The following is a 9,544-nucleotide window of genomic DNA, read 5'->3' as shown; positions in this document are numbered from 1 at the left end:
ATAAAAATCTCATTTTTCTCTCTTCTTATTAATAAAAAATAATAGAGAAAGAAAATGAAAAGAGATGATAACAACATCATATAAATATAAGAGAAAAAATTGTTTAAAAATTATCATAAAATAGTTGTACAAATATCATTTCTCGATATTAATTATTACTCCATATCCAGTCGACATAAGAAAGTAGATGACAAAATTAAGACTAGAGGATATCCGAGATAAGGAAAAAAAAATTGGATATCCTTTTCACTTTTTGACTATGTTTGTTGGAAAAAAGATTATAGCACAGGAGCAGATTTTAAAATTAGTTTGTTTTATTATTCGACAATAATTTCGTAAATAAATCATGAAATTTATGTATTTCAATTTTCACACCAAATGTATGAATCTCCTATTTTTCTTTTTTTATGGTATTTGTACCTTTGTATATATCACTTCCTTTTGACCACATTAAGTAGCTTTCTAATAAAAATATTCCATCCAACAAAACCTTGATTAGGATAATGTTTTGTTGTTGACAACATGAGGACATTTGTTAAACTCGATAAGAGCCACATGCTAATTGTCTTTTAGAGGATTCTAAATTTCTTAGATCCCCATGTGATTTGTAACGTGAAAATTTTACCAAACAAAAGAAATATTTTATAAACAGCTTATATAGATACTTAAAATAACACGGCTTATCCTATTATTTTAACTTAAAATAACAAAAATTCCAAAATAAGGAGAGTGAAGTAATTAATTCAAAGGAACTAGAAAATGAAAAGTGTGTTTTGAGAAGAAGTTGCAAAAGTAGTGTTGCTTTTGCTAATTTATTCCCTTTTATCCCGGATCTATAAAATAAAATAAAAAAGTAAAAGAAATATCATATTGTTTTTATGATATGGTCCCATTGAGTGATATTGGACTTTCTAACTACCATACCTAACCCTTATATCTTCACAGTTGAAGATCTTATACCCTATAAGCAAAACCATGTGGTTTTGTGGTCTATGCTACCCTACCTCGTGATTTCTGGTCTTATTCATTATATCTCTCTTGATAATCTTTGTCATCCACACGTAGGCATGGGGAGAGAACATAGGAAAATGTATTGAATATTTTGAGACTAGAAATTGATTTGTTCGTTTCTTGTTTTTTCATTACAACCTACCTCTTAATACCCCATATGCTATGCTATGGCCTACCAACATTTTGTTGGTCTTATGTGAAATAGAACTCTCGGGTCATTTATATTAGGTTTTAGATTCAAATCTTATGGATGAAAATGTGGGTAAGAAGATAATTCTATTGAGTGTATGTTTAGTTTTGTATCGACATAAATTTATTATGTTTAAAAATGAGTTTAAGAAAAAGTGGTTTATATTTATATACATTTACGTAGAAGTGAATATTGAATTAAAAAAAGTGAATGTTAAAATTAAGGATCTTGCTAACAAATGCCTTTAGGACACTTTAAGAATAAAAAAAATAGAAATAAATGATAACTTCCATGTAGATAAAGTTGCTTTTTGATGTTTCAATGAGTTGAATACACAAATTTTAAGATAAAATTTCTACTTTAAACTTCTTATCAAGTGCCCAGGGCACTTGTTAACATTTTCCTAAAATTAATTATTGAATCAAAAGTTCTAATTTTTAGTTTCAAATATGGAGACAAAATCAATTATCTTGAAAAACAACCAAACATGTTAAAATCAATTATACATGTATATAATCAATTTTAGACCCTCAGAAGTGAAATCACACATACATGTGGTACAAAAAAAGTGAAACCAAAATACATATAGTCGGTTAGGTTCTTTGATGAAGATTTGTTTTCAGCAAAATTCGTGTGTGTGTGTTTGGTTTTGAGGTGTCAAAAATCATTTTTGGAATAAATGATTTGTAAAATTGATTCTAGATAGTTTGTGGTTGATATGTGACGACTAAAGGGTGTCACTGTAGTTGTGATGTCTTGGTTTGTTGTTTATGCACACTTTTTTAGATTAAAAAAATAATTAAATGTAAGGTGATTTGTAGGATAAATAGTCATTTTCATCTCTGAATGTGTAACGAGTGGCCACAATAGTTGTTTAATGTATCAAAATTTTAAAATAGTTCATAAGTGTCCACTTCGTTAGTCAAAATAGTCTCTAACGTTAAAATAATTCCTCAATACTAGCAGTAACTTGTTTCCTGTTGGGATTAATATAACGGTAAGTAAATATTTATAGAGATTGACATGACAAAAAAATAAGTATACTGAGAGACTGTTATGAGAGCATTAAGATGTAATTTTAACAGCAGAGATTATTTTAACAAATATAATGTACAATCTGATACTATTTTTAAATTTTGATACATTGATAGATTATTATGGTTGCTCGTTACACATTCAAGGATGAAAGCACGTGAGTTATGTTTAGATATTTTCATATAAAAATGTGTTGCACAATAATTTCAAAGGCAAATGCTCCAAAATATAGCTTCAAGATAGAATTAATTTTCAAAACAAAATTAAGTTTAATGAACTGTATCAAAACACGTCAAAATCAACATTTCTACACTTTTGGAGTTAATTTTACCTCTTTTAAAATGGAATCAAACATACAGGAGTGTATGATGTATTAAAAATGAAAATGTCATTTTAACTAAACAATTGAACTTGTCAAAAAAAAAACTAAATAATTGAACTCAAGTGGTTAATAACTCTATCAAAAGATAATTGTTAAGAAAAACTTAAATTCGATTCTTAAATAAAATAATTCTTGATCATTTTTACTTACCTTCCGGCAAAATTCGAATCATCGGGGCTCATTCCTTTAGAAATGGAAGATTAAAAAAAAAATGCTACTTTTTTAATAAGCTAAAATGAAAATGGTATGGTATGACCTAGGGTTGATATGTTTGCTACAATATTCAAAATGCTTTTGCAAGCACATGGAGATGCAGATGGAGATATACCAAACAAAGTTCTAATAAATGCCACTTTTGTCTGCACTATTAAGCACAAGCTCTAATGGTCAAACATTGTAATAAATTTTATGTACTGAAGGTAACAAACTATACTATAATGTTACTTTTTCTCTTTTGCAATTTGTTGGTCCAAATTTTAATTTGAGTGTAGTTATTTTTGTCACCCCAATGTAAGGAAAGAGTTTAGGAAAAATAGAAAAGAATAAGGGTACTAAATGGTGGGGAGGAAAGTTTTGGTCAGGTTGTTCACGTGATGGCAGTGATGTTTATTCAGAGCACACACATGGAAGCATATCTTCAAAGGACAAAATGAAATATGTCTAGTCTAGCTTTATCAAATTTTACCAGAATTCAATTTCTATACGAACAACTAATTATAACTATATATTCCTTCAAAAAAAAAAAAAAACTAATTATAACTATATATGTTGACATATGTTGTAAGTTGTGAACAACGTTTTAAAAGAGAAATGATATTTGCACAACCACTTTATTATAATTTTTTGACAACTTTCTCTTTCATACTCACATTATATTCTTATTCTTTCTCTTCCTTTCTCTCTCTCTATTGTTTTGAACCAATGAGAAGAGAGAAAATAAAAGTTGTCAACAAAGTTGTCAAAAATGGTTGTCAATATATCACTACTCTTTTATAAAGGTGTGATAACTATTTTGTAAGGTGGGAATGAGTTAGGTCGAGCCGGGCTTTGCTTAAATAGGTCAGATCTGGTTGATAAAATTAAAGCTTAAGCCTTGGCCTTTTATCTCTTCAAGGTTTTGTTTTAAGCTTCGTCTGGCCTTTTTTAAAGTCTGGTCTGACCTATTAGCCGGTCTAAAAGCCTAGTTTAGGTTATAAATATCAAATAGAGTTCATTCATCCATTTTTCTTTCTTTTCAATTTGTGGAACATACTTAATGTAGAACTAAACATTAATTAGATACACATTAAACTAATAAAACACAATCGTAAAATTTATAGATGGATAGAAACTCAAGAATAATGTCTGATAACAAAAAGGATTTCAAATTTAATCTGATAATCATACTCAACCTTAGACGTATTAGTACCAAGCCTCAAAAGTTCACACAAATCAAATAACAATATGAGTATTTAATGATAACTTAACAAGCTTTTAAACAATAAGAAACTGAAAACAAAATCAGCACTTAAGCAGGAAAAAAATGCATGAAATCTTCAATGTGATAAAAAAAAATCACCAACTTAATATGAGAATTTGAAGGAACTGTTGTTTTTTTTTTTTTCTTCGTATTACTATATAAATAATAATGTGGGAAAATGTAATATACTTGTATAGGGCCGGCATGATAGGTTTTTTTATAAGCCTAAGCCTAGCCCATTTAAATTAATAGGATTTTTAAAAAGCTCATGCTTGACCTATTTATTAAACGAGTTAGGCCGAGTCAGACTTTTAGTAGGCCGGATCATAGACCCCTGACGAGCGGCCTGGCCTATTCACACCCCTACTATTTTGGTTTCCAAAAGTGTAATAAGTAGTTATAATTAGTTTATGAATGTATTTTAATATAATTTTTTATCGTGCACTTCATTAGTTAAAATAGTTTTTGAAATTAAAACAATTCTTTAATATTGAGAATAACTATTTTACTATAGAGACTAATACGATAATAAGTAAGCACATATATTGATTAATATGATACTAAGTAAGTATATTTAGAGACTGGTATGATTGTATTAATTAACAGAACTTTTTAAAACGATGAACTATTTTGACTAACCAAATGCACAATCAATAACTATTTTAAAATTTCAATACATTTAAAAATAGTTGTGATTACTCGTTACAATGATGAAACCTCCAAATCAATAGTATAATTGTTTTTCCATTAAGTTATAGTTAAACTGATAATTATTAAATATATAAATAAAATAAATTGAATAGGTAAACAAAAAATCAAACCCACTTGAACCAAATATTGTTCAACCACGATTCAATTTAGTTTTAACCGACTAAAATTAAATTGTGGTTGGACCAACTGATAGACTAGTTGTTTCCCGATTAAACTAACCGGTCCACTTTTGACAACAATAGTTTTGTGATTAGGGTCTTTGTAGGATTTCTCTATCCACTGTATTCTCTCCCGTCAATATTTAATTTTTTTGTTAAAAAAATGTATTTTACTTAACTAGTGATCAATATTTATGAAATTCAAACTTGATTTGGAGTAAAGTAATGTCTTTAAAGGTGTCACTCTTTGTGTGAAGAACAATTAATTAGAGAATTTTCACGAAGGACAACTTAATTTAAAGAGGAGTAATTCCATCAGATTTGATTTTGTGTTCAGACGGGTGCGGGGAAAAAGGAAACGATCAATCATATATTTTTGGAGTGTGACTTCTTTGGTAGCATTTGGCATCTCGTTCAACGCTGGTTGGTTATAACTATCGTTGTTCCATCAGATATTGGTTGTCATGCAAGACAACTTTTTGGCGAACATGCTTTCAGGAAGGACATTCGCTCTTGTTCTTAGGTGGTGTGACTGGCATGTCTTTGGATCATTTGGAAGGAGAGGAATATTAGAGATATAGGTTAGTTACAAGTAGTATTAGTCCTATAGTAGTGTATATAGTTGTAACCACTTCATTAGTGGGACAATTAACTCATTTGCAGTATCATTATTTTTTGGTGGTGGTCAGATTTTAAACTCTGGACCTTGCATATATTATGCATTGTCCCTACCAACTGAGCTATCACTATTTACTATCAATACAATAGTTTTATAGTTTTTCTCTCCTTCATCCATGGATACCATGTTTCATAACATGGCATCAGAGGCTCTCTAAGACTCGTTGGGCCACCTGCTATCAGGTTTTCGTTATCGGTCCACCCACCATTTATGTCCAGTACTGGGTATGAGGGTGTGTGTTAAAGAGTCCCACATCGGATAAGAGATAGTCTGACAATGTGTTTATAAGTGGGGTCAATCCTCACCTCACAAGTCGGTTTTTGTGGATTGCTTTTGGTAGTATTAGGGAGCAAAATGCTATATTAAACCTTATCAAGAGGTCTCATGGCAACGAGGTAATCATATCACATGGATCCTTAATGTAGACGGGAGTGCACTAACAAATCTAAGTTTGGCTGGCTTTTGTGGTCTCATTAGAAGACATGATGGGAGCTTCATATTTAGGTTCCATATGAGTGTTGGTCTGTTTAATATCCTTCATGCTGAGATTCAGGCGTTGTGTGTGGGTATCAAACTATATTCGGAAGCATGATTCATATCTCTTATCTGTTACTCCGACTCTTTGCACCAAGTTTAGTTAGTGAAAAATGAAACTCTCACTTTTATCATTATTCTAATTTGTTAGAGCTTATAAAAGTTTATATGTGTATGGATTGGAGGATTTCATTTCATCATGTTCTTAAAGAAGGAAATGTTTGTGCAGATTTCTTTGCAAAATTTGGCACCAATATTACCGAGCCACTTGTTCAAATTTATAATCCTCCTCCAAAACTTTTTTCTGGCTGATGCTTTACGTGTCTCCTTTATCAAGTATAACATTTTCTTTTTCCTTTCCTTTTCTCATGTAATAAAAAAAGACCCATGTGATTAATTAATTTTTTACTTTCTTTAATAAGTTTTTCATTTCAATATCTTACTACACAAATAAAGAACATAGTATTAAAAAATTGTCTGAAACATGCACATTTTTATTAAAAATATCCAACCGCAATAAGCGCATTCGTTTCCTGTTTTTCCATTTTTTAACAGACAGAAGCACATTGCTCTTATAACATTCATACAGCAACAAAGGTACAAAAATGTCATTAAAACTTATCACAGCAAATTGGGAATTCTACTCTACAAGGCTTAAGAATTCTTAATTGTAAAGTATATAGGCATATAGATATAGCATAACGACTCATTGTGTCAAAGGTGGTGGGTCCAACACAAATATATCTTACATTGTTTCACATACCCTTTAATAGTTAATATTACCCTTTAATAGATGAACCTACTTATTAAATTATGTAACACATGTTCTTCAACGAACTTGTGAATATGAATTGATTCTTATGCATTAATTGCATTAGTTGTTAAATATTACAAATTGTTTTATCTATATTGATTTTATTTGAATGGTAATACATGTGCTACTTGAATTCAAACTTTTGAATTTAAGCTTAGAAAAAAATTTGTTGTTCATAGATACGTGATGCACATCTTGAAAAGTACCCTAGAGTCTAGAGAGAATCACATGATGATGCAATAAAATTCAGTCTCAAAAAATTCATACCACAAGTTGAATAGAAGCCCCACGCCACATTTGTTGTAGTCCCCTCCATATGTTTAATTAGTAACGACAAAACATAGATTGAATGGTCAAACAAACATTTATAATACCCGTCAAGATATTTTATAGAATTTGGAAGAGATGCCCTTAATTTAATGATGTCATAAGAAAATATGAAATTTATCACTCAAGTCATGGCTTCATTCATGCAGCTAATTAGTCAAGTCTCTTTAACAGTTAAACATCTAGCATGCATGGTTCCATAGTATGAAACATATTCTAGAGACTGTTATAGCCAAGTGGATGATTTATCACCCATCACTAGTACATAGTGCACTGTTACACATGTTTTGCTACCCGTGATTTTCAAAAACACTATCACTGCTTTCCAATCTTTTTATTGCGGTAATGCATATAAATATAAATGGATATATCGTGTTTGTTATATTTTTATACTCGTGTAGATTGTTACATTTTTTATGAGATAAAGAAAAAAATTTGAACATGTATATACTCATATCATATTTGAATTTACACTTATCTATATGTTATATGTTCTATTGGTATTGAAAGTTGAGGTTAATTTTGGAAAGAGAAAAAATCAGTTTAAAAACGTGTTATTTTCTTTATATATAATATGAATATTGATAATATTGTTCATATTGTAGTGAGATATTTTATATTTTTATGGGAGTTAATATTTTTAATTAAAATTTAAAATAATATTATTAAAATATAAAATAAATAAAATAGTTTAAATAAAGAGTTAAATAGGTAATAAAAAAGACAACACAAACTCATGTATTATAAGCATATTTTCAATGCTTCTACCAAAGTTTTTGGATCTTCTACTAAAATTATTTTGTGTTTTCTAACCCAAAATCCAGTAGAAGCATTAAAAAACACAGCATAAACATTTCAAGTGGTGCCAAAAGTTTAAAACATACATTTAACATATAATATACTGCATTCCTCTAATATATACACAAAGATAAACACCACATAAATCTCAAAACAATGGACCTTAAAGATAAACACCACATATATATAATTTAATAATTAATTTATATATACATCAATGAATACAAAAAATCACACACATATATATATATATATATATATATATAAATTAAATATTAAATTATATATAATATATTTAATTTATATATACATCAAACAATACAAAAAATCACACACACACACACACATATATATATATATATATATATATATATATATATATATCAATTTGTGAAAATATATTAGAAATTATCATAAATTAATATTATAGTGTTTTTTAGAGGAATTAATAAAAGTGTTATAAGATATATTAGGGTGTTTTTTAAGTAGTTAAGTTAACTCACTTAAATTGACATCAAATAGAATCAAATTACAATCTTGAGGAAAATCACACTAAAAAATCACACTCTAAGCCAACAGCAGCATACCTTCAACCCAAGTGGGTTAAGAAGTTACACTATTAACTAATCTCATATTATAAATTAAGAAGGTCGGGTATGTCGGCACCCTGAATTAAACTATTCATCACTATAACATATGACTTGCACTATATTCAATAAACCATTATTTTTTTCTGCATTGTACTCTATCTTACATTTATTAAGTTCTTTCACCTAAATATCTCAAAATATTTCTTTTTAGTCTAAACCTTCTACATTATAAAATCAAATTGAACCTCGACTAATCCAAATCAAATCAGATACCACTTTTTAAATTTATAAAACTCAAACTTTTCCTAAGAAAAAAACCAGTTTGTTTGTGAACTGAACCTACCGACGTGGGAACAATGGGTCCAATTTGTGCTTTAGAGTCCCCACATGTGGCTAAGTCCTTGTTTTATTGCATCTTTATTCTAATTTACCTACCCAACAACTGTTGGGCGCACTATGGTTAGGATTGATTTGCTTAACTTGAAGATACGATGGAAAAAAACTGAAACAACTGAACTTGATTAAATAAACAAATAAAATCCAATTATAATTAGATTGGATTGTTTTGTTTTATTTAATTACAAGAACCTTAACAATAATATCTCACACAAGCACATGACCTCATATGATAGATAATTTAATGGATGTTAGACTTGTCAAACACTAAGATAAGATGTATGCCCCCCTTCCAAAGAAAACTAAAAAACAAAGCTGCTTTTATGTCTCTTGATGCATTCTGATAAGCTATAATTAGGTTTAGAAATATATTTTTATTTAAGATATTGAAGCAAACAATTTTATATTTTAATAATAGTAATAATAATAATAAATGGGAGAAACCATGGGTACTATGGAT

This window comes from Medicago truncatula, chromosome 8 (assembly GCF_003473485.1).
Source record: "Medicago truncatula cultivar Jemalong A17 chromosome 8, MtrunA17r5.0-ANR, whole genome shotgun sequence".
NCBI classification, from domain to species: domain Eukaryota; kingdom Viridiplantae; phylum Streptophyta; class Magnoliopsida; order Fabales; family Fabaceae; genus Medicago; species Medicago truncatula.
The sequence above is the reverse complement of the archived record's forward strand: the minus strand, read 5'-3'. Positions refer to the sequence as shown.